This window comes from Schistocerca piceifrons, chromosome 7 (assembly GCF_021461385.2).
Source record: "Schistocerca piceifrons isolate TAMUIC-IGC-003096 chromosome 7, iqSchPice1.1, whole genome shotgun sequence".
Classification (NCBI taxonomy): Eukaryota; Metazoa; Arthropoda; class Insecta; order Orthoptera; family Acrididae; genus Schistocerca; species Schistocerca piceifrons.
In genome coordinates this window covers 156,594,492-156,622,431 of record NC_060144.1, presented here as the reverse complement: position 1 = coordinate 156,622,431, position 27,940 = coordinate 156,594,492, and positions in this window count along the sequence as shown.

Genomic DNA, 27,940 nt, shown 5'->3' with positions numbered 1-27,940 from the left:
TTTGTGCGTTGCTGCATTGCCTCGTCCCTTAGTATATATATCTGAGCTCAGTATATTTAAGTTAGCTTAAGAGGGGGTAGACTATATAAGAAACTAACTATGAAGAATAGGGAAAGAATGCATTGCAAAGTTATATGAAAAAGAATTGGGCAAAAAAGAGTATTGTACAATGAGAAATATTTATTTTGAAAGAGGATAAGGACAAAACAGTAGGATTTAAGGACAATAGGCTTATATAGGATTTTTTTGGCAGGAGCAAATGTTGAAATAAGAGGCAAGATCCATGGAATAAAGTTTTTGGATGGACTGCAGTACCAGATGTCTCACTGAAAACAAACCCTGTCCTTTCCTTTGGTGTTATCCTGCTATGTGTTTGTGTACCCTTGTGTATTAGTGTTCTTCCTGTCTTTATATGTTTATCTGATAAGAGATATGGTGTAGAATGTTTCTAATACTATGTTATTTACTTGGTAAAGATGTTTAGATATTATTAATTCTGTTCTCTTTCAATGCTCATGTGTGAAATTAATGTTTCGAAAAATATTCTCATTATTTTATTTATTTACTTATGTCATAATTCTGTAACACTGATGTACATGTTTATTTCTATTCTTTTGTAAAGCCTGTATTACTACCAACGTTATCTGTATTATTATGTTTTTAATGATGTTTTCTGTACCTTTGTAATTGTAATCTCATGTTATAAAATTGTAATTGACACCAGTTCATCAAATTAAGTAATTTTTAAGCATTCATTTCAGTGCACACATTTCTGTAGGTCATAGTATATGCACAATATGTGAGAACTTGGGACTGTTAGTGTTTGCTGGGACTGGTTAACAGCACTGCTGGTTCTAAGGACAATTCCAAAACCTTTGTGAGTCTGCAAGACTCTTTAATGGTGATTGTGCATCAGCACAGTCGCTACAGATGGCTGCTGTCCATCTATACAAGGACTATAGTGGGTCTACACCTTTGATGACTCACCAATACCATTATTTCTACAAGGACTGCAGTGGGTCTGCATCTTTGATGACCCACCAATACCATAATCTCTACCAGGACTACAGTGGGTCTGCTCTGTGATGACCTGCCTACCAATATTCCTCAACTTCGACTGACTCTGCTGAGGGTTTGCTGTTGGGCCCATTACCTGTCTGCATGTCAAGAGTCAGCATTGCCTTTCCATTTGAAGGACAAAACTACTTCTTCAAGACTGCATAGAAATCAACTACTTCCGTGTGCATTTTTTCTTTTACTGTTCAGACTTTGAGAAAAAAACACTGCAATTTTATTGTGATAAATGATCAGGACTGTCTTTATGGACTCTGAGAAAATTTTAGTTTTTGACCAACATTGTATCAATAAGTGTGTGCATTTGATTTCTTTGTTATTGTAATTATGAAAATTTTTTTCAAATCTGTATTGGCCACTGCCCAAAACAATTTGTAAAATTTTTTTGTGGGAAGAATGGGGGCTATGCAAGTAGGCTGTTTAGGTTTTTATGTTGGTAATATCACGTAGCGCTCTGTATGAAAATCACTGACTGTGCTGTGTGCAGTCTGTGGCTTGTTTGCATTGATGGGATATTTGCCATTGCAGTGTTGAGCAGCTGGATGTGAACAGCGCGTAGCGTTGCGCAGGTGGAGGTGTGCCGCGAGCAGTGGTGGATGTGGGGGGAGAGATGGTGGAGTTTCGAGAGCCGATGATCTAGACGTGTGTCCGTCAGAAAGAGTAAATTTGAAAGACTGCATGTTATGAACTATATATATATATATATATATATATATATATATATATATATATATATATATATATATATATATATATATATATATATATATATAAACACTATTAAGGTAAATACGTTGTTTGTTCTCTACCAAAATCTTCCATTAGCTAACTACGCATATCAGTAGTTAGGGCCTCCAGTAGTTAGAATCTTTTATTTAGCTGGCAGTATTGGCGCTCGCTGTATTGCAGTAGTTCGAGCAACGAAGATTTTTGTGATGTAAGTGATTCATGAAGGGTATAGGTTATTGTTAGTCAGGACCATTCTTTTGTAGGGATTATTGAAAGTCAGATTGCGTTGGGCTAAAAATATTGTGTCAGTTTAGTGAATGTCTGAGTACATTCAGTTTGGCTTAGCTGTTTGAAAATCAAATAACGTAGAGGTTTCCCAGCACTGCCATTAATTCATTAATTTTTCTAAGGGGACGTTTAATCATATTCAAAAGACCCTTTTTCCACCATTTACAATCAGGAATCTGTCCCTGCAGTTTGACGATGTCGTTAATGTTCACCAGCCAGAATATTATGGCAATCTTCCTAATAGTCGCAATGTCCGCCTTTGGCACGGATAACAACGGCGATGCGTTAACATTGGCACATGCATGGATCGTTGTCTGCGGAAACCCATCGTCAGGAGTCTTCGGTACACTGTGTGTCCAGACACACCTGAACTCTGCCCAGCTTTAAGGTCTGGTGTTAGCTCCACCGCAGTTCGCCGCCTGTCCTGTTTTACCAGTCTGCATAGCCTGCGACGATCGACACCTATAATGAGGGCTGCCAGTCCAACCCCAAGATATCTGGAAGTGCTTTCGGTTTGGTTTCGCAACGTGCAGTTCTCGAACACCCGACAAGTCGTGTAGTTTCCGACATGCTCGTACCGAGCCTCCAGGCCATCACGACCTGCCCCCCAGTCAAACTCAGATGGATCGCGTGCCTTCCCTATCCTACACACGGACAGCTCGCTCACTGGTACTACCTGCACCGTACCGTGCGTGTGTCTGACTAGCAGTCATTCCTCGCCAGTTGTGACGGGTTTATATCGATAGCAGGTCGGTGGGCAAAATGTTCTGACTGATCAGTGTATCACATTGGCTAAACCGACCAACCTGAATGAAAAGGAATCCTACAGTAAACCTGCGGCAAATCAGTACACTTTAGTTTCTAACCGCAAAAGCGTCAAGTTATCTGACCAAAAACTACACTCTGGAGCAGGCAGGCAATAGCAGCTCGGGCGCGTCGAAGTACTGTGTGAGCGCAGCGAGATGTACCTGCAACGACAGGCCAGGCTGCCATATATAGCAAGACGGCTCTTGGCCGAATCCCCCAAGTCGGATCTCTTATTACGGAAGACGCCTCTTGATTCTAACGGCGGAAGCCTCTTGAGTCTCACTATCGGAACGGCGACTGCCGTCCGAAATTAGAACGTCGCCCTAAGGTTATCGCTGACCGAATCAAATTCCTCGCTACAGTGGTCGCCAGCCGAACGTTCTGCTCGGAGCACAGCGCGCCTCTCTCCGGCAAGGACACTTCAGGGCTCGCGCCACAGTCAAAAAATATCCAATGCTCGAAAGCACACTAAGGCGTAACGAATGGCAAAATTTAACCTCAAGAAACTTCTACCGCATGTCCCTAATACGATGGAGCCAATAAGATCGCTATCCGTTCCAGCGGCGGTAAAACGTACTTAGTAACGCTGACGTCACAGGGCGTGCGTCCAATCGAAAACTACACTCCACCAAAACTAGGCTGAATCCTCATATGACAAAATGAAGATCTCCACGCGGCGCCACAGACTCGTGAGCCGGTCAACATCAAGAAATTCAAGCACAGTCGTTCCCACGCCTAAAATCGCTGCCATTTAGCAAGTGGGTTCCATTACGGATATCGAAGTACACAAATCTAAGTGACACAAAAATAATATCACATTCTTAATAAAATTAATCTGACGGAATGGAGGACTGTTAAATAAAACAGACCCTTTCCATGGTTTACTGACAAACTGTGCGATGAGAGAGCATGTTTTGTGAACGTAAACCTAGTTTGTTTTTTAGAAACGTTACAACAACCTTGTAATTTTGAAAATGCACACACACACGAAGACACACATACACACACACACACACACACACACACACACACACACACACATACACACTATATATACACATGTGCGAGATGCCGAGAAAATTAATGCTTCCTTGATTTTAGGATGAACATTATCAACTGTGAAATGAAGTACTTAATTTTATTTACGAAGTACTCGTGTAAGCCTTATAGTCGCTCTCTAGAAACTTATTTGCAATCCCAAATTTTCGTTTGCGTTTCCTAATTCATGCCTTTTATGAAAACATAAAAAAAACACCATACTCAGAATTATTTGGGTGTATGGCAGTGTGGCGTAAAATCTGATTATAAAAAAAGACGTTTACGCAATAGAACGCGACCCAACGACCATTGTATTACTTTTCTGTAGTCTTCCCACTGCGCCAGCCGTTGTCTGAAATATACGGTAGTTCAAAGGGCTCAAACCTAGCCCGACGCGAGCGAGAAATCCTATTTTTTTTCCAAACCCTTGGCCATCTGTAGCTTCCATTTCTGTCACTTTCATTTCTGGCCAAATCCTGCATACACCATAAGTCTGGACGAAATCGGTGACAGCTGGCGTAGTACCCTGCTAAGACTAAAAAAAGAAAACGTAATGCGTTTTTGACAGTCTTAAGATCTGTTTTGAAATGGAGGAGACAGGCAGTTCGTCATTGACTTATAGTATGAATCCTTCCGACATTTTCTTGAAGTAGTTTAAGAGATTCATGGGAAACCTAAATTTAGGTGACAGACTGCAAGTAGGCAAGTTGGAGCCTTCATCCTTCCGAACAGAAGTCCAGTATGTGTAAAGCTGTGCAATCTTATTATGCTTATCCTCTGTACAGTACTGATTCAAAAGTAAGTTATTTTATAACGTAGACAACTAGTGCTACTACTGCCCGTTGTGCACACTATATACACATTATTTCTTAATAAAACACTACACAGACTGTAAGATGACTTCAGAATGCTGACACCAATACCATGACGACAACCTTTGGTTTCCTTTAGTGTTCCACAGCTTCTCATTTGTTTGTGTGAAAAATTGATACACCGTCCACCCATAATTAATGAATTGTTTAGCCTATGAAAGAGGTTAACATAGTTTTATCCATCACAAAGGTAAGGACAAATATTTTCCGAAAGAAATTTGCAGTGCGACAGTGTGGCGTAAAGTGACAGACATATTTTGTTATTACAGTAATTTATTAATATGATAATTTATGTATCTCCTTCAGTAAGTTATTTTTAACCATCTCTTTTGTCTCCTTTGGCAGTTTGTTGTACAAATTTAATCCTCAATAAAAATAGTGTTCTATATTTTACGTTTATTCTTTACTGGTAAATGTAAGTTCAGTATCGAAGTCGTTTCATGGTCACGGAAACAATCGTTTACATAGCGGTTTTGCAGGTTATGTTGAAATATGACGATCTAAAACGTTAATGAGTATTGTAATATAAATTGCGCATGAATATGCCCTGAGCGTAAATATCTTGTGAGTATAATTCGCAGTGTATGTGTGTGAATTTTGTTTGATGTTTCGGCCAGCTTTCGATTTTGCGTTCTGTACACTTCCACAGATAATCTTTAGTTAGGTAATATCTGTGAGTCTTTTGTATGTGTATCTATTGGTGAACGAAGCAGTGATTATCTTGTGTAGTCTTTACCATAACATCGATTCTCTTTGTCACTTCCAGAGGAGCCTGCTCGTTTTCTTTTCGACCTATTAAAGCATTTCCGTCCTGATGGCACCGATAACATTGTCCAGAAGTATCGGCCTAGTTCTATCTACGCCAGTCGGAACGGTTCCTATTTTCTAATAATAGGCATTTTGAGCTGCCCACCTCCCACACCACGAAAAAAGCTTTCCGTAGCCTAAAGCTGACTTTCACCTCCATGAATCTCCGAACTATCAGATGCAGCGAGATGCTGTATCTGTGAGACCTACGGTTCCTCAAGAACGTAATCTAAGATGTACTTATTTCGGTTAGCGCGTCCAAATGATACATCTGGAGGTGCAATGTGTTGCAGTTGGTTTCAGTAGTGACCGGGAGTGTTATTTCAATTTTGGTGACCTGATTTAGTTAATACTTGCGAGTAAACGGTGTGGACAAGCGGTCCTTTTCGTCTGACATGCAGACGATAACGTGCACTCAGCAATAGTCTCATATTTAAATAATGCCATGTTGCGTTTCCTTAAGTGACAGCGTATTGAATTATTTCTGGGAAAAAATGCGTCTCGTTAGTGATTTGTTTTTCCGTTTCGTGTGCATTGTATAGTCGGTCCGCGCATTGCGTGTGAAGTATTGCGATCTAAACATGACAGCTCTTCTGAAATCACTGGCATCAGTAATCAGTCGAGAAAAAGTGGTGAGCGGATATCTTTGTGTAGTACGGGGACGTATTTTGACTTGCAGTACGATCGCGTGTACAGTTCCTTGCCATGCGTCGCTAGTAAGTTTTGGCTAGCAACCTGTAGACTCCTCCGCCCTTTGAGTAGTCTTTAGGGGAAGAATACAAGACACCATGCACGTTAAGTGTAACATGATTCATTGGGTTCTGGAAAACAGGATAGTCTTCCGTTTCCCCGCTTTTCCAGACATCCCTTCCATTCCCCTTTTTAATTCATCCCAGATTCATGAGCTGGTTTCAATTACGAGTCAGTTCCACCACAATAAAAAGGCTACAGCAAGAGTCTGCCGTTCTATTTCATCTGTTCCATTTAAAGACAGGCTGTAGCCCCGACAGTAAATATGTTAATGTAAGGTATTCGGCTACAGAAAGTCCTTTTCTCCCTGCAGAAAGCATTTCTTTAAGCAAAGAATAATGGAATGGGCAGTGAGATGCAATAATGCGCCGTATAATGAGAGACGATCGATTTCTTGTCGATTCGATGCAAGGGATCGTTGTTACTGCGCATAAATCTAAAAGAGGGATTCATTTTTAGTCACTCATCCCTATCGACTCCAGAGAAAGAAAAAGAACAGACAGCTGTCATTGTACATTACAGCTTGGGAAATTTAGTGCTGTGGTTTAGTTAAAATCCTTAATGGTCTGAACATGAGTTTACGAAGGGACCAATTACTAAGATAGTGAATTAGGTTATAATGTGTGTGTGTGTGTGTGTGTGTGTGTGTGTGTGTGTGTGTGTGTGTGTGAGTGTGAGTGTGATTGTGGTTGTGTGTGTATGTGAATGAATGATACGTGCTGTTGTTCTAATAATACTCGTATCATAGCGCGGATCGTTAGTCGAACCTCTGCAGAGCCACAGCCACTGCGTGTGTGCGAATCGCAGCGGCAGACACACACGTGCGCTCGCCGCCAGGAGATACGCCCCTGCCCGTCCTCATAAGCATGTCCTCCTGCCACGGATGCGAATCATATCTCGCTGCCTCTGGCGCGTCCCCGCTACTGTGGACACAGTGCGGTCGGCGGGAAATGGACTTCCTGCGTGTGCAAACAGGGTCGCAAAGGAGTCCGCCACCGTACTGTCCTCTCACGATCGACCACTCTCAGCGCACGTCCACTCACACACCCTGTTATACACACACCACGTACGATTTTGGAGCAAACAGCATGCAGATTACTGTAAGTTGCTGCTATAACGTATTTCTCTACACGCATTGCTCAATTAAAGACCGCCGCCCCGTTTTCTGCCCTTGTATGAAAACTAATACAACGAACTACATTACAAAGAGGTATTAGCTAGTACCCACGACGTTCGCCCTCCCCCCCCCCCCCCGGTCACCCTCCTGACATCTGTTGTCCGCCACTCCCCCAAATTATCGCCAACTTTAGCACCTAGCTCAACTGTAGACTTTTCCTGGAACGCTTTGTAACACTTTTATCTTTAAAACGATGAAGGATTAATCAAATTTGTCTGTGTGTCCGTGTGTGCGCGCGCGCGTGTGTGTGTGTGTGTGTGTGTATGTGTGTATGTCAGAATAAATGACGGAGGAATTCGTGGTCCATCGCAAGTGCTACCCACAACTTCTTCTCAGAAAAGAAAGCTAACTATCCACAGTGAGGCTATACACTTGTCACAAAACATTCTTCCCCTGCATTACTCCTCTCCATTGCGCCACTTGCTTGACCTGAACACTGCAACCCCATTTAAAATCAAACAATTTCGGATGTGTGAACCGTACTTATTGTTCGTAAATCCCTCATTACTGTACTCCTCACCTCTGAGATGGCAGAAATTAGATGACTTCAGGCTGTTAATGATTTGTGTCTGTCTGACCAGTCTAATAATAATAATAAAAATAATAAAACTGTGTTCAGCACTGTAGTAGCCCTTATGTAGTTACTGCAGTGTCATGCTGACAATTGATTGTCTCTTTCGAAGTTAGTAATGAAACAATTTCTCGACCACTGAAGATACTATCTACATCTTGGAGAAATTATCTTGAGAAATTTAGCATTTGTTACGTATATGTCTCACTTTTATCAGCAGAAATATAGGGGACAAAGTACAATATACGTCTTTAGCGGTTGGACTACGTGAGGAACCTGTAACTCCACCAATTATGCTACAAATTGAGAAAAAGTAATTATTGGTAACTTATGTAATCAGTATTATAGTTGGGGTGTGGATCTTAAGGACGCACCGAAATCACAATAGTAATCCGCTGTAGTTGCCACACAATTCTTTATTCCGTCACAAAGCACTATTAAATCAGAATCACAATAATAAAGGCGATTACCTTGTAAAGCCAGATCACTTGTGTAAATGACGAACAAATTTCTTGAAGTAGAACAGGACCCATAAAAACACGAAATTAAATGTAACTAGTTAAACTAACTCAGATAAACTTCATTACTTAGATGGAACTAATATCCACACGATACCTATCAGAACTCTAATTACTTCTAATCAGCTAAAGAATACATTAAGTGCCAGAACACAGATCTTGTAAGATTTGACTAGCCAACTTTCCTAAATAAAACACTATTCCTAAAGGCTTTACTACAATAAAGATCACTTCCGCGACTAAGGAGGTGCTTTAATTTGACCAAACAAATTTTCAAGTTTATTTAACTCATTTGATTAATCAACAATGTTGTTAAAGTCATTACTACTAGAACATGACTATATGACATCAGTCCCTAAAATGAGGTCGCTTCAATACTGCGTGTGAATTAGTGATAGACGCGAACAAACCAAAGGATTTTAATCAATACAAGATATCCACGAGACAGCAAATGAAACAGAAATGTACTCAACTTTGCTCTACAATTGAACTTCAGATACCATAACTCTCACGGGAAGGATGGAATCACACGACAGTAACAACATAACCCGAGATGTAAAGGGGGAGGGGGGCAGGGCCTTAAATATCACTCTGCCACCGTGGTACTCAGCTCCCAATTTGTTCTCGTCGACCACTGCCAATTATCTGCAACACAAAACACATCAGCGGCGGACAATACTCTGAGGCATGAGATACATAATCTTGTCTAGAGAACAGGCGATCAATACTTTCAATGAAATCAGACTCCGTGAGTTACTTGTCTAGTCACGGCCCTTAAAATTTGATTCACCAATTCGCAAAAGGACCACTAAAATAATGTCCTAAGGTTAAAATGACAAGAATTATCTCGGCATACATTTAAATAGTCTTACAAAATTGTGATAATAATAATGATCTTTTGAAAATTATTTAGTTTCGTGACTGAAATAGAAACGAATCATTTTGTTTTCACCACTCAGAAAATTTCATTTTACCACTCAAGGGGTAATTAACACCAGGTTGGAAACCACTGAGACAGAATGATTCACAGGGAAGATCTTTGTAGGTCTCCCAAAAAAGAACACCGACAACGCTTAGTGTGTGGTTCGGAAAGCCAAATTGATCAGTTTTCAAGAAGGAAGTCATATCCGGAGGGAGCATCAAACTCTGAGATCTAATGGTTTTGACGTTTTGTTCGTTTTGGTGTCTGAATACGGAAAATATGCAACCTGTTAGCCATATGTGTACTTAGGATGAACGAACAGACTGTAATGATGTTCCTGCGCATGAGTTACATTACTCCACACAGTCTTTGTGCGCATCTTGACAGCAGTGCGACATGTTCGGAACACAGCTGAAGATATCACCGACATGGTTCTTGCGTGCTGCAAAGCGGATTGCAATGGGAGGCTGCTGCAAGACTGAAAGAGGAATGTTTTCTAAACAGGCGCACCCGACGTCATTCCACGTTCGCAATCTTTGAGAGACGCCTCAGAAAAGCCGGAAAGTTGCACGTAGGTGTTATCCACCTGAGGTATGTCCATTGTACAGTAGAGTAGTAGCATTTTGCCCTTGGTACTTGCGAAATATTACTTCCGCTTTGCTAGGTCAATCGCCCGGCCGCAGATCCTTAGTAGTAGTTGTGCGGAGCTCGGGCAGGTCGCTAGTTATCACACTAACTATTAGTCAACTAAGAACAATGAGTAGACAATCACAATCACAATCAAAAGTTAAGACAAAACTGGATGAAAGTCAGTTCATCTTCAGAAGTGACAAAAGTGAAAGAAATGCAACTGTACTGTTACCAATAACTGAAGAAAGACAGCCGCAAAAATGTAGAGAAGTTTGTACAGGTTTTGTGGATTTGGAAAAAGCTTTTATAAGGTTTTTTCGATTAAACTTCTGGATGTCCTGAAGAAGACTGCAGTTAACTGACAAGAAAGATTAATAAGCAATTTGCATATCTCACAAAAAAGAAGAAGAAGATTAGGAAATGAGAAACAGGGGGTTTAAAACTGGGTGGTTCGACGAGGCTTTTGATTTTCATTTTCTCAGTCTGATATTTATTTGTATGTATTAATTAAAAACTGCTACCAACAATACAGTGATTGAACAGTAAAACTAATAATCAAACGTAATGTATATGCTCACGACGATTCTAACGGTCCATTTACATACGCTTTTTTCCACCATTAAACAATACTAATTTCGATCATAAAGCTAGGAAAATGAATAGCAAAGTGTTGCTGAGTAATGGGAGAAGGGTGACAAGTAGCGAAAACAATTTTATTAATGATTTTGAAAAAAAAATACTGCCATCTAATCTTAAAAGGATTTTTGAAGAGAAAAAAATCACCTGATGCTAAGTCAGAGTTATATGAAGAATGATGAAGTTGTTCTCAGCCACACGGGATATTGTGTTCCTTGAAACTTATGTGGACAAGCATTCCCATCGAGCAAAACAGTTCGTTCACGAAGATTCTCACGGATAGTGTTTTGAATTGCTCAACGCCCTTTACTTAACACCTCAGAATATGCAGTGGTAGCACATACTCTGGCTGTTTGCATGCAGTGTGAAAACTTCATACTTTGAAACTTGAAGAAGCGTTCCGTAGACAGAATTCGTAAAGCGTCCGTTTTCTTTAATATTTTCAGCTCTCAGCACACAATCTTTAATGCTTACAGATAGCCACTTCGCACTTCATCACGAACATTAGTACAGCTACCTCTAAACACCTTAACTGATTTTTGCTGCAACCTGCAGGAAATAAAGAAACTCTTTTACAGGTATGTTATTTACTGGCCATCAAACATCAAAATAACTTTAATTGCCAGATACATGTACCTGGACAAAATTCAGGTCAGAATAAATAAGCGCATTAGAAGAGCATCTACGAAGCTTTCTACACGATACCGACTCCACACCTCTCTTCTCTATTCGCTAATATAGCGTACCCCTATCGTCTTTCGCCCGCGTGCATGTGCGTGCGCAAAGAACACTGGATAAATCTAAACCAGTTGCACACAGAGTCCAGAGAAGCATATTATTGAGATTTACAGGTGCCTAAGGACGTCCTGTAAACAGGCAAAAGTAGAAAAATTAACTTTCGGATAATGTGCCAGACCCAGATAACATACATCGAAGAAATTTAAAGCATACATAGGAAGAATTGCTACGGTACAGATCCAAGTTAGCTGAAAGAAATACCCATTGAGACGAACAGAAGTGACACTTGTATTCGAAGAGAATAATTTATACTGAAGTTACTGCAATTTGTGATGCTTATGATTCCCTGATGGGAATAGGGTGTGCAATGACCTTGAACAGCAATGCATGTTCTGCAACGTACTCCCATGCTGGTAAGGAGTTCCGTGGTAGGGCGTTCCATTCCAGCTCCAGTGGGTCACAGCTGATGGATTAGTGTTTTAGTAAATTTCTGCCATTTGAATATGAAACAGTAACAGGCAGTGAGAACCATGACGGCTGAAAGTGCAGACAAGAGTTTTGATAAAAATTGATGTTTATGTACAAATAACATTTATGGGCAAGTCACCGGTCTCATAGGTTTCATTCGTTTCTTAATGCAGTGTAAACAACCTGTACTTCGTATACCAAAGATTACGAACAGACTTTATGTTATGAAAAAATTAATATTTAAGATTACGGTCTTTAATGTCAGTTTACATGCTCCATTTAGACGCTAGTGACATTACGATCGTTTTGACAGTTTTGAAATGTGTAAGCGCAATCCTAATGAGAACGTAAAGTACAGATACTAAATGGACCAGGCACCGAAATTATGACCTATCCAACACTTCAAAGTCCTCGTTATCATCACTTTCATTAAATACATTCTGTGTCTTAAGGTTCAGATCAAACTGACTGTCCACTTCAGGCATGGAGTCTAGTAGTTTCGAATCTAGTAGTTTTGTTAAATCTTTGTGTTTCGAGGTTAATGTTTTCCTTCCACATATGTCTTTGGGCACTAGAGTTTGACAGGAACCTACAAATGCAATGCACCTACAGTCGAAAAATGCCAAATTGTGATTTTCCTTGACGTGACTTACAGAAGCAAGAAAATACGCTTCGTGCTTTTGTTCCATATGGAAGTCAATGTCAGAGATCAATCATATTAAAGCACAAATAAAACTGGTTCAGCATAAGCTCAACAGATGTCAGGTGCAGGGATACATGCTACAAACTCAAAATCGGTCATATTGAGTTTTAGGCCCCTAAGGTTCTCGGCGCCTCTATTTATGTATTTCCTACTCTCATGAATTCGGATATATAGCCATTTTAAAGTGCAAGTTGAATATCCTTCTCTAGATTCTCGCACAGATGACAATATGGTAGAAATCGGAATAAATGACAGAGGGATAGAAAAACAATTAAAATCACTCAAAAGAGGAAAGGCCGCTGAACCTGATGGGATATCAGTTCGATTTTACACAGAGTACGCGAAGGAACTTGCCCCCTTGTTGCAGCGGTGTACCGTAGGTCTCTAGAAGAGCGTAGCGTTCCAAAAGATTGGAAAAGGGCGAAGGCCATCCCCGTTTCCGAGAAGGGAAGTCGAACAGATGTGCAGATCAATAGACCTATATCTCTACCGTCAATCAGTTGTAGAATTTTGGAATACGTATTATGTTCGAATATAATGATTTTTCTGGAGACTAGAAATCTACTCTGTAGGAATCAGCATGGGTTTCGAAAAAGACGGTCGTGTGAAACCCAGCTCGCTTTATTCGTCCACGAAACTGAGAGGGCCATAGACACGGGTTCCCAGGTATATGCCGCGTTTCTTGACTTCCGCAAGGCGTTTGATACAGTTCCCCACTGTTGTTTAATGAACAAAGTAAGAGCATATGCCAGAATGAGATTTTCACTCTTCAGCGGAGTGTGCGCTGATATGAAACATCCTGGGAGATAAAAACTGAGTGCCCGACCGAGACTCGAACTCGGGACCTTTGCCTTTCGCGGGCAAGTGCTCTACCATCTGAGCTACCGAAGCACGACTCACGCACGGTCCTCACAGCTTTACTTTGCCAGTATCTCGTCCCCTACCTTTCAAACTTTACAGAAACTCTCCTGCGAACCTTGCAGAACTAGCACTCCTGAAAGAAAGGATATTGCGGAGACATGGCTTAGCCACAGCCTGGGGGATGTTTCCAGAATGAGATTTTCACTCTGCAGCGGAGTGTGCGCTGATATGAAACTTCCTGGCAGATTAAAACTGTGTGCCCGACCCAGACTCGAACTCGGGACCTTTGCCTTTCGCGGGCAAGTGCTCTACCATCCGAGCTACCGAAGCACGACTCACGCCCGGTCCTCACAGCTTTACTTCTGCCAGTATCTCGTCTCCTGCGTTCCAAACTTTACAGAAACTCTCCTGCGAACCTTGCAGAACTAGCACTCCTGAAAGAGAGGATACTGCGGAGACATGGCTTAGCCGCAGCCTGGGGGAGGCTTCCAGACCGGGCGTGAGTCGTGCTTCGGTAGCTCACATGGTAGAGCACTTGCCCGCGAAAGGCAAAGGTCCTGAGTTCGCGTCTCGGTCGGGCACACAGTTTTAATCTGCCAGGAAGTTTCATATCAGCGTACACTCCGCTGCAGAGTGAAAATCTCATTCTGGAAACATCCCCCAGGCTGTGGCTAAGCCATGTCTCCGCAGTATCCTTTCTTTCAGGAGTGCTAGTTCAGCAAGGTTAGCAGGAGAGCTTCTGTAAAGTTTGGAAGGTAGGAGACGAGATACTGGGAGAAGTAAAGCAGTGAGGACCGGGCGTGAGTCGTGCTTCGGTAGCTCAAATGGTAGAGCACTTGCCCGCGAAAGGTAAAGGTCCCGGGTTCGCGTCTCGGTCGGGCACACAGTTTTAATCTGCCAGGAAGTTTCATCAGAGTATATGGACTATCAGACCAATTGTGTGATTGGATTGAAGAGTTCCTAGGTAACAGAACGCAGAATGTCATTCTCAACGGAGAGAAGTCTTCCGAAGTAAGAGTAATTTCAGGTGTGCCGGTGGGGAGTGTCATAGGACCGTTGCTACTCGCAATATACATAAATGACCTTGTGGATAACATCGGAAGTTCACTGAGGCTATTTGCGGATGATTCTGTATTATATCGAGAGGTTGTAATGGAAAATTGTACTGAAATGCAGGAGGATCTGCAACGAATTGACACATGGTGCAGGGAATGGCAATTGAATCTCAATGTATACAAGTGTAATGTGCTGCGAATACATAGAAAGAAAGATCCGTTATCATTTAGTTACAATATAGCAGGTCAGCAACTGGAAGCAGTTAATTCCATAAATTATCTGGGAGTAGGCATTAGGAGTGATTTAAAATGAGATGATCATATAAAATTAATCGTCGGTAAAGCAGATGCCAGACTGAGATTCATTGGAAGAATCCGAAAGAAATGCAATCCGAAAACAAAGGAAGTAGGTTACAGTATACTTGTTCGCCCACTGCTTGAAGATTGCTCATCGGTGTGGGATCCGTACCGGATAGGATTGATAGAAGAGATAGAGAAGATACAACAGAGAGCAGCGCGCTTCGTTACAGGATCATTTAGCAATCACTAAAGTGTTACGGAGATGATAGATAAACTCCAGTGGAAGGCTCTGCAAGAGAGACGCTCAGTAGCTCGGTACGGGATTTTTTTCAAGTCTCGTGAACATACCTTCACCGAGGGGTCAATCAGTATATTGCTCCCTCCTACGTATATGATGGATAAAGTCAGAGAGATTAGAGCCCACACATACCGACAATCTTTCTTTCCACGAACAATACGAGACTGGAATAGGAGGGAGAACCGATAGAGGTACTCAAAGTAACCTCCGCCACACACCATCAAGTGGCTTGCGGAGTATTGATATAGATGTAGATGTAGATGTAGATGCCTAAATAGCCTGTCACCGACGACATTATGTGACATTTTAACTTGCTCTTTAGAAGGGCTGTAAAGTAGAAATCACGACTGCGTGAAATAAATGAATAGGAATTTACTGTGACAAGAGGAAATTTCTTTCAAAAAGATCATCGTGACTACGGTCCTTGACGAAGAAAAATTCATGAACAGCTGGGCGGTCGTTGGTGCCTGAGCACGTGCTGCTTGCTGTACGTCTCCCTGACCCACAGCACACGTACTGGACGGGATCCAAAAGACGGGAATGGACACACCAGTCCATTCGTTGAACAGCTTCTCTTTCAACAACTCCTTCACTTCAGCTGTTCGATAGGATCGCCGACTGTCACCCATAAAAACGAAGTCAGAGCCGAAAGCGCCTAAAAAAAAATCTCGTATGTGGATGGAGTACAGCGTCACAACAACGTTACCATGTGAGTGCACCGCGACCAAAGATTTGAATGCCCAGGCAATATTATGCTTCTCTATAGTATCTACACCACCAATAGGATGAAGTTCGACAATGTTTCTGGGTGTGTTACGTGTTCCCAGCTGTCGTCATATGAGGGTACTTCCTGAATCACTGCTCAGAACGAATCTGCTCTCATCCGAAAATAACACTAAACTCCACCCCTCCCTGGTCGAACCACTGTTTTCTTGGAACCGTCTCAAACTGTGCCACCGATAAGATAGTGCCACCGCCAAGCAGTTGCCGTGCCACTGTGGAGCATGACTGCGTGCCTTGCAGACCTGTTGAATGTTGTTTAAACTGCACCCGCTGTTGTTTGACGTGGATCCCTTTTTGCCTGTTGCAAATTGCAGGAGGTATCTGCTGTTGTAGTCGACCGTAGTCGACCACTTACTATTTTTCCGGCAACAGTGTCTGTGACTCGCGACGCATCCCATGCTGTGAAATAGTGCTGTAAACTACGCCAAACTCCTGAGCTACACTCGTCACACTTCTTCCAGTTTCCCGAAGATCGTCTCCGTGTGAAATCGTTCAAATGTTGTCTCTGGGCCATGTTGTAATGAAGAACACCACCACAGTGCACAGACGTTGCTTCTCCCTGTGCATTTAGCTACATCGCGTTGTGCGGTCAGACCCATTTGGCGCTATAGTCACGCTAACCTCTCACCATGTAAGGTCCAGCTTTCCGTGCACAAAAGGGAAGGGAAATCTCTGACAGCATGCCCCTACTTTCATTCATTTCCACCGAGTTGATAATACGTATATTATGTTACGCTATATATATCGTCCTTAAGTTTTGAAGAGCAATGTGATCAAGTCTAAGGAACAAATCTCACGGTGCATAAGGCGAGAATTGCAGAATGGGATGCAGTTACTATAGGACAACGCATATGCGAATTTCTTGCCATTGTGAGGGATGTATGTTCTATCAGCGAGGAGTACTACAATTATTCCTCTGGACATAAGCTTTACCCTATACAAGTGAACCGAATACGACCTCAAGATAACTGTAACTGAGGATAAATTGTAACATTGGGCCATACTCACTGAAGAGCCGAAGAAACTGGTATACCTGCTTAATATCGTGTAGGGCCCCCGCGAACATGCAGAAGTGCCGCAACACGTGGCATAGACTCGACTAACGTCTGAAGTAGCGCTGGAAGGAGCTGATACCATGAATCCTGCAGGGCTATTCATAAATCCGTAAGAGTAAGAGGGGATGGAGATCTCTTCTAAACAGCACGTAGCAAGGCATCCCAGATACACTCAATAATGTTCATGTCTTGGGAGTATGGTGGCCAGCGGAAGTGTTTAAACTCAGAAGAGTGTTTCTGGAGCCATACTGTAGCCATTCTGGATGTGAGGGGTGTCGCATTGTATGTCGGAATCCACAATGGGCATGAATTGATGCAGGTTATCAGACAGGATGCTTACGTACGTGTTCCGTATCAACTGTCAGAGTCGTATCTAAACGTGTCAGGGGTTCCATATCACTCTAACTCTAAACGCCCCACACCATTACACAGCCTCCACCAGGCTAAACAGTCCCCTGCTGGTATACATAGTATGCGGCTTCATGAGGTTGTCTCCATTCCGTAAACGTCCATACCCTCGATACAATTTGAAATGAGACTCGTTCGCTCGTTCGACCAGGCAACATGTGGGGTTTGACGGACCCAGGTGAGGCGTAAAGTGTCGTGCAGTCATCTAAGTGTACACGAGTGGGCCTTCCGCTCCGAAAGTCCATGTCGATGATGTTTTTTTGAATGGTTCTCACGCTGACATTTGTTGATGGCCCAGCACTGAAGTCGGCAGCAATCTGCGAAAGGGTTGCACCTCTGACTTGGTGGACGATTCTCGCCAGTCGTTGTTCGTCCCGTCCTTGCACGATCTTTTTTCAGCCGCAGCGCTGTCTGAGTGTCGATGCTTTACCGGATTCCTGATATTCACCGTACACTCAAACGGTCGCACGGGAAAATCCCCAGTTAATCGCTACCTCGGAGATACTGTGTCCCATCGCTCGTGGGCCACTATAACACCACGTTCATACTCGCTTAAATCTTGATAACCTGTCATTGTAGCAGCAGTAACCGATCTAACAACTGCGTCAGGCAATTGTCTAATACAGGCGTTGCTGGTGGCAGCCCCGTATTCTGCCTGTTTACATATCTCTGTATTCGAATACGCAAGCCTATATCAGTTTCCTTGGCTCTTCAGGGTACTTCGGCACTGTATTCAGTTCTGAGAGACGACGCAAAATGCGAAAGTACTGTAACAGGGTTTCTGAACGGTTGTGTTGATTTATTTCTGATTTTAATTACTGACTCATCTGTCATCGTTAAGAGAAGGAATTTAATCTCTTTACACGATAAGTTCATACTTCATCTTTTAAATACTCTCGTCGTTTTTAATTGGTGCTCCATTCAAAAGTTGCCATATCAGATCTTCTCAAATATATATCGAAAAGTTTTAATTCACCATTACCAATTTCCTGTTAACTTTACGTGAATATCTCCCCTAATCTACAATAGTTGACTTATTCCATTTGACTTACACTTTGTATTCTCTTCTTCATACTTGCACTGTCTTTTGCTGTTTGCGTATATTCTCTTTATAAATAATTGCCGCTTTCATATATGTCGCTATAATGCCAAACGTAACGCGTAACTCATTTTGTTTCTATCTATCCTTAAATATATTCTGATGAGTATGTATATTTCCAGCTTCACATTAATTTTTATTACACCTCCTCCTGGTACAAGATTATTTGTTATTATTACGACGTACGAGTGGATGCAGCCGTGGTCTAGGAGTAGCGTCCTTGATTCATAATCAAATCGTGTTCGGTCGAGGGCTCGATCCCCACCACTGGGTATATTTTGATAAATAATCAGCATTGGCGGCCGAAGACTTCCAGCATAAGAAGTCAGCCTCATTCTGCCAACGGCCTTGTCAAAGACGGCGGAGGAGCGGATAGAGGTTCAGGGCACTCTCTTGTCCTAGGCGGAAGAATCAGCAATGATCAGCGACATGAGGATGCAGAAGGCAATGAAAACTACTGCATTAAAGAGACGTAACGTGTATCCACAGGACATATGGCCTGTAATTGAAGAAGTGTCATGATGATCACTCCATTGGCAAAAGATTCCGGAATAGTCCCCTTTTCGGATCTCCGGGAGGGGACTGCCAAGGGGGAGGTTACCATGAGAAAAAGATTGAATAATCAACGAAAGGATAACGTTCTACGAGTCGGGGCGTGGAATGTCAGATGCTTGAAAGTGGTAGGGAAACTAGAAAATTTGAAAAGGGAAATGGAAAGGCTCAATCTAGATATAGTAGGGTTCAGTGAAGTGAAGTGGAAGGAAGACAAGGATTTCTGGTCAGATGAGTATCGGGTAATATCAACAGCAGCAGAAAATGGTATAACAGGTGTAGGATTCGTTATGAATAGGAAGGTAGGGCAGAAGGTGTGTTACTGTGAACAGTTCAGTGACCGGGTTGTTCTAATCAGAATCGACAGCAGACCAACACCGACAACGATAGTTCAGGTATACATGCCGACGTCGCAAGCTGAAGATGAACAGATAGAGAAAGTGTATGAGGATATTGAAAGGGTAATGCAGTATGTAAAGGGGGACGAAAATCTAACAGTCATGGGAGACTGGAATGCAGTTGTAGGGGAAGGAGTAGAAGAAAAGGTTACAGGAGAATATGGTCTTGGGACAAGGAATGAAAGAGGAGAAAGACTAATTCAGTTCTATAACAAGTTTCAGCTAGTAATAGCGAATTCCCTGTTCAAGAATCACAAGAGGAGGAGGTATACTTGGAAAAGGCCGGGAGATACGGAAAGATTTCAATTAGATTACATCATGGTCAGACAGAGATTCCGAAATTAGATACTGGATTGTAAGGCGTACGCAGGAGCAGATATAGACTCAGATCACAATATAGTAGTGATGAAGAGTAGGCTGAAGTTCAAGACATTAGTCAGGAAGAATCAATACGCAAAGAAGTGGGATACGGAAGTACTAAGAAATGACGAGATACGTTTGAAGTTCTCTAACGCTGTAGATACAGCAATAAGAAATAGCGCAGTAGGCAGTACAGTTGAAGAGGAATGGACATCTCAAAAAAGGGCCATCACAGAAGTTGGGAAGAAAAACATAGGTACAAAGAAGGTAGCTGCGAAGAAACCATGGGTAACAGAAGAAATACTTCAGTTGATTGATGAAACGAGGAAGTACAAACATGTTCCGGGAAAATCAGGAATACAGAAATACAAGTCGCTGAGGAATGAAATAAATAGGAAGTGCAGCGAAGCTAAGACGAAATGGCTGCAGGAAAAATGTGAAGACATCGAACAAGATATGATTGTCGGAAGGACAGACTCAGCATACTGGAAAGTCAAAACAGCCTTTGGTGACATTAAGAGCAACGATGGTAACATTACGAGTGCAACGGGAATTCCACTGTTAAATGCAGAGGAGAGAGCTGATAGGTGGAAAGAATACATTGAAAGCCTCTATGAGGGTGAAGATTTGTCTGATGTGATAGAAGAAGAAACAGGAGTCGATTTAGAAGAGATAGGGGATCCAGTATTAGAATCGGAATTTAAAAGAGCTTTGGAGGACTTACGGTCAAATAAGGCAGAAGGGATAGATAACATTCCATCAGAATTTCTAAAATCATTGGGGGAAGTGCCAACAAAACGACCATTCACGTTGGTGAGTAGCATATATGAGTCTGGCGATATACCATCTGACTTTCGGTAAAGCATCATCCACACAATTCCGAAGACGGCAAGAGCTGACAAGTGCGAGAATTATCGCACAATCAGCTTAACAGCTCATGCATCAAAGCTGCTTACAAGAATAATATACAGAAGAATGGAAAAGAAAATTGAGAATGCGTTAGGTGAAGATCAGTTTGGCTTTAGGAAAGGTAAAGGGACGAGACAGGCAATTCTGACGTTACGGCTAATAATGGAAGCAAGGCTAAAGAAAAATCAGGACACTTTCATAGGATTTGTCGACCTGGAAAAAGCGTACGAGAATATAAATTGGTGCAAGCTGTTCGAGATTCTGAAAAAAGTAGGGATAAGCTATAGGGAGAGACGGGTCATATACAATATGTACAACAACAAAGAGGGAATAATAAGAGTGGACGATCAAGAACGAAGTGCTCGTATTAAGAAGGGTGTAAGACAAGGCTGTAGCCTTTCGCCCCTACTCTTCAATCTGCACATCGAGAAAGCAATGATGGAAAAGAAAGAAAGCTTCAGGAGCGAAATTAAAATACAAGGTGAAAGGATATCAATGATACGATTCGCTGCTGACATTGCTATCCTGAGTGAAAGTGAAGAAGAATTAAATGATCCGCTGTACGGAATGAACAGTCTAATGAGTACACAGTATGGTTTGAGAGTAAATCGGAGAGAGACGAAGGTAATGAGAAGTAGTAGAAATGAGAACAGCGAGAAACTTAACATCAGGTTTGATGGTCACGAAGTCAATGAAGTTAAGGAATTCTGATACCTAGGCAGTAAAATAACCAATGACGGACGGAGCAAGGAGGACATCAAAAGCAGACTCGCTATGGCAAAAAAGGCATTTCTGGCCAAGGGAAGTCTACTAATATCAAATACCGGCCTTAATTTGAGGAAGAAATTTCTGAGGATGTACGTCTGGAGTACAGCATTGTACGGTAGTGAAACATGGACTGTGGGAAACCGAAACAGAAGAGAATCGAAGCATTTGAGATGTGGTGCTATAGACGAATGTTGAAAATTAGGTGGACTGGTAAGGTAAGGAATGAGGAGGTTCTACGCAGAATCGGAGAGGAAAGGAATATGTGGAAAATACTGATAAGGAGAAGGGACAGGATGATAGGACATCTGCTAAGACATGAGGGAATGACTTGCATGGTACTAGAGGGAGCTGTAGAGGGCAAAAACTGTAGAGGAAGACAGAGATTGGAATATGTCAAGCAAATAATTGAGGACGTAGGTTGCAAGTGCTACACTGAGATGAAGAGGTTAGCACAGGAAAGGAATTCGTGGCGGGCCGCATCAAACCAGTCAGTAGACTGATGCCAAAAAAAAGAAAAAAAACTTAAATCCTTACAAAAAGAGACAACATTACCGTTCCTTTGCGCAAAAGTCATTCGCTCCACTTTGACAACCACTTTCCCCATTTGGATGCAACTCAGCCTTAAATACGTGCGACGGGGAAGATCAAACCCTGTAACCTTCTTCGTTGGTTTTTAATAAGTTGGACGCTCCGGAGAGAATGTTTATTCCAGCGAACTTCCCAGTTACCAGTAACATCGAATGCGTATGTGAAATGAAGTTCGACAGAGGGTGGTTTGCGTGACTTCTGGGATATAGCCAGTTGACAGTGTGAAAGAGGTAATTAGGACTTAGTTTCAATGAAAAACTGTGTATTTTAGAATTTGTATCTCAGCAGTTGAACAGGTCTTATTTGAAGGTGAGGTCATCTGGCGGTACAGAATAAATACCGACTAGTTCTTTCGCACAGGTGCTGCTACATTGTGTAACAGGATTCTTGAACCAACATAAATTTATCTACGTAGGCTTTCACTCAAAAACAATGTATATCTTTCGGTGTTTACATTAAGCTCTGCATTAAGGATATAATGTTTGAGAGGAATAGTGAAACATTTATAGACGCTTTTTGTGGGTTAAGGTTTTCTCACGCAATTCGTTAGTAATCAATGGCACCTGTAGGTGATGTATATGAGCCGTTACTTTCAGTTGAACATTTTTTGGGTTTAAACTTTTTTCCCAAATTTAAATAGATATACTGCAGTTGGTTGTGTAACTTTTGCAGGTCTATTTCATTCACCTATCCTACAGTTATCCGTATCCACTACTGTTTCATTGAAACGGAAAGAAAGAAAATACCCCTTGAATAATCTTTGAAGAAATATTGTTGAATACTCTATATTTTAAACTTTGCTGACGCGTATGCCTTTTCTTACCACAAGCCAACTGCAAGTCAGTAGGTCGACCACAGTAGCCGAGCTCTGTCAAGGTACATGAGATGTGGGTTTCCGGTTTCGATACAGATGGGACATACTTCTACAACGCAGATGTCCACTGTACTATTGACTCGACCAGTGCATGGTGGTAGACTAATACACAGAAAACTCGAATCGCTCAGTACTACATCGTACTTGACAGTGCGGGGTGCTGCTTAATTTTAGGGTATGTGATGGTCATCAACTTATAGTAATTTCTTCAGGCGCAGCCGATTTGCTTCGGAAAAACGAGTGAGTTTGCGAGTATCAAACTATGTGACCCAAATGGCCCTATGCTTTATTGTATTCACTTAGAAACTTAAATTTTTTTACACTGCCAAATGTGCGTACACCCAAGTATACTCGATACCTCCACCCAATTTCTGAGAGGAAGTGGCCGTAAAATTACGGACAGACAGGCAGACGGACAACGAAATGCCCATACATGGGTTCCGTTTTTACCGATTGAGGTACGGAGTCCTAATGGTACAGAAAATTAGGTAACTGACAAAGCTGGGAATCAAACCTAGGACCATGGGAGATAATCGCTAGAGCAAGTACGTATAGCAAGGAGGGGCAAGTATTTTTACGGTATGACGTGCTTAAAAAAAGAGGACTTCCGACAGAGCCGGGATACTAGTGAAAATTTGCACTACTACACACAATACCCCACTATTGATCAGATCTCTATGTTGTATAGTTAGTACACTAGAGTGCTTCATAGAAGAACTCTGTTCAGGCTTCGGATCGGACTTTATCATTCTTTGGTCCACTCAGCATCGCACGAGAAAGATATCTTTTTCTCTTCTCTTTTTTCTAAGCAGAATATAGGGACACAAACGCAGAGGACGTTGCTTTTAGGAAATAGCATTATCTAAAGACTGATTTGAAAAATCTCAGGATGTCCAGGTAATGGTGTCGCTGCTTAACTTTATAATCAGTTTCAGAAAGGTAAATTTCTTAGCACAATTTTTATTCATTGGTTCGTTTTAGGTCGTTTAATTGTCGAGAGGAAGCTTAAAGTAATTTATGAAAAGGTGTCTGTAATTGTTAGGGAACGAGCCTCGTAATTCAAAATACAGTTTTTTAATGCTGACCTCTTCTATGTCACTGAGTAAAATCAGGTGCCACCACTGTCCCCTCACGGAAGTCTTGTTTTCTAATTTTTTGTCTTGCCCTATTGCGCTTAGCGGACCACATTTGCTCGAAATATAAAGCATGATTTTCATAGCATAGTTGCATTTTCCTTGGACTGCATTTGGCAAGCGGTTTCTTTAGCTGGTTTGCTGCGGCGCTGTGTTTTAATATTCATTACTTTCGAGCAGTACTGAGGTTCCGATGCCACAAGCTAAGTCATGAAAAATTTTAGGGCCAGTTTAACATCAGTCAAGGAACAATAAGATAGTAGTGTTACATATTTACCTGTTAGTCATTTAGGATTCGGTATTTTATACAGTCAGTCTGCGTACTTCAAATTTATAGGAAATTTTAAGAGAAGCCTTTAGGTCAGTTATTATTCCAAATTTCAGCTTGTAATTTTATTTATGTTAGTTTTGTGTTGGAATTGCAAAACACGTAGTGTGACGTCACGCATTGAAGTACTGTTCACTGTACCGTACAGCGCAGAATTTTGCTGGACAGCTTATTTAGTATACAGTTCTAGATTTTCTAATTATTCCGAATAAAAGTTAATTAGAATACGGTTACATGATTTCAGTTGGATTTTGTGACTCCTTTAACAATATAGCGTATTCGTAAGTACACCACGTCATGTGTTCAGGTACACATTACAACACAGACATATGCCAAAGTTTAAGAGCAGGAAGCCAGTTTACAGTTTACATACACAACAAAAATCAAACAACAAATAATAAAAATAAAAGATAACAGTTGCACAGTGTACGAACTCAACACTTTTTTCTAATGACATCATAATTTGCAGGGCGAGAAGCCATCGGTACACACTGGTCCATGTATCACATGGCCGTACAGTCGTGCAAAGTGTACTGATCCAAACAATGAACGAGCGATACCGCACTGTATTTGGCACTAAAACCGTATGAGAGGAAGGGAAGCTCAAACTCTGTTCGGCCATTCTAGTTGAAATTTCCCGTGTTTTCCCTAAATCACTGACGGCCGGTGACGTCAGGGTATCTTTGAGAAAGATATGCCCATTTCTTTCCCAAAACCTTCTCCATTTCGAGGTTATTCTCCCTCTCTGAAGTTTACACCGATGTTCGTACTGTATATCCTCGTTTTCTGTCCCCGAAATATCATCGGCACTCTTAACGTCAGGCCATTAATTACTTGCTTCCAGCATGCGGAATGCAAATAAGGCAGCGATTTAGAATCATTTAACAAAGTTTTAAAAAGTTATTTCGTTGTAAGCAGCACAATACCGTCGTTTTGTAGATAACGTATTGCACTCAGCCACGTGCACGCGCTAAGTAGCCAGCCTTCACACGTAATGGCAGTTGCTGTAAGACTTACGAGGGTGATTTAAAAACTGGCTAGAAAATCCGAGAGCAGTCTTCAGTTAATAAAGTCTATCTTCTGTACAACTTTGCCTTTTGCCATTATATTGAAGTCATTGACATGAGAAATCTTAAAAATCTTGTCTGGATAACTTCTAATTTTCTCTTGACTGGTGCGTTTTATGTCCACTTGTCTCTGCCTTGTGTGAAAATTTAGCTAATGACTGAGGTTTATCTTCATGTGTAACGAGGCGTTCATTCACTTTTGTCTGCTCAGTACAGCCTATCCAGAGATCCTATTTGTGGTTGTACGATGAGTGATGTTATGCAGCAGGGGGGCTTATTGCAGAGTGAAATTCGTCACTCCAGAAAAGGAGCAGCTATCTTTCAGTATCTCAGAAGAAAAAGATAGCTCAACTTCTGCGTGACGCTTAACAGTGGTTAAGTTCACCATAGCCTGAACAGTACCTTCAGATTGAAACGCAGCGAACTGGCTGAATGGCGTTCAGTTGATTTTGCTGAGAATCCACATTGGCTGTACCTTTTTTCTAGAACTAACCTCTCTGGTAAACCCATCCAGACAGGAAATGCTGTGCACTGCAGTGTCAGCAAGAACGAGAAAAGAAAAGAACAGTCCGATTACAGTGATAGTGTTACAGTATTTAAGCGTCTAGTGAATCCTATGTACAGCATGCACAAGTCCTCTGTATTAAGGAATTCGGATGTTATTGTTCTACCTGTGGGACAGATGCAAACAGAAGTCCTTAGAGCCTTAAGGATGTTAGGACCAACAGTGGTAATCGTTCAGGGGTTTAACGGTTTTCTTCGGTCAAGTATCAGCATCCAAACCATAATAATAATCAGCACCAGCATAATCGTATTACAAAACTTTTACCTTTGCTGCCTAATTTTTTTAAATTATAACCCACAATCTCCTATAATTCCGTGTAAATTACTCTCCTGGTGAAAATAAAAGCATATTTTCGAAAAGAGATGAGAGTTACCAATTGATAAATTGAAATTAACAACTCATTGAACGTGTGACTGGCGATATGATTGAGGAACTGAGGGTAGTCTGTATACACATTCTCGGAACAGATCCGTAACAGTGCTAGACTGGGGAAAAGTGCCAAGCGTACGTAGTCCGGAGGCCATGAATTATCGTGAACTGGCCGAAGGGAAACTCTGTGAGTGGGTAGCATTCATCGCCTGTTGAAAAGATAATGGAACGTCCGCACCGTCAGGATTCATTATTCATTGAGAGTGGTTGTCAATCAACCGGCCCGCAGTACAGCGACTGCAGGGCATCGTTTGGGCAGCATAATTAAGATAGACGTGGACGCTTTTAGATTGGCAGAGGAGGCGTGAAACGTGTTTGCTCGCTCCGTGACTAATGACACACAGCCGCAAACAGCTTCGGTAATGTGGCCACTTAGTGACCAATACCAGCATCGAGCGAACGATGCTGAAAACAGGACCCTTTTGTTAAAACCTGGCAATACCCGTACGGGACATAATATTTTGGCAAAAACGTACTACAGTCAAGGTAAAAGATTTGGTCATATAGGGATACTACCGAAATAGTAATTTAATCTTCTAGGTGAACGAAAACTCCACTGACAAACTTTCGGAGGTAGCAGTATGGACCAAAACGGGAAAGAAGTAGAGTGAGCTTGGGATTTTTACGTATCTTTAGAGATTTGAGCACTTTTTCGTCTTCGCTAGTGTAAGATACGTGTCTTACTGAAAGCTCTTTGCTTCCCACGTTTTGAAAGGTGATAGTAAGGACAACAGTAAGAAATAATTCCAGCAAACATGGGTTCTAAACTGTATACCTTAAGAGCACCTGTGAAACATCTCTTATACTGAACAATTGCTCTTAGCTCTTAAGGTATGAATTTTGGAGCCCTTGTTTACGGGACATGTTTGTCTAATTTTGGTCCATACTATCACCAACCAAAACACGGAAAGCAAAGGGCTTGCAGTGAAAGAGATGTTTCACAGCATAGGAGATGAAAAAGTACTCATAGCTCTTAACATACGCATTGTAAGATACATTATAAGACCCACGTTTACCAGATATTTTTATCCTGTTTTACTCATCTATGAAAGTGTGCGTGGAGTTCTGATTCACCCTGTGTAGACTATATCCCTCCCACTATTCTTACGTCGTTGTATCCTATGGTCAAAACCAATAGGGTGATAGGTGCCTGAAACGCATTTTCATTTGATTTGTTTAAATTCTTCTGAGGTAGATAAGCGAGGATATTTAATTTATCAACATGACATCGGCGCAGTACCTTCTAAAATCATTCCTTTAAATCATAATTGCATGGCGATGTATATTTCTTCTTGTGTGCTAAAAACCAGTACCAAGCGTCAAAAGGATAGAGCTGACATATATCCTGAACGATGAAACGGTTGAAAATGCATTTGGAAGGT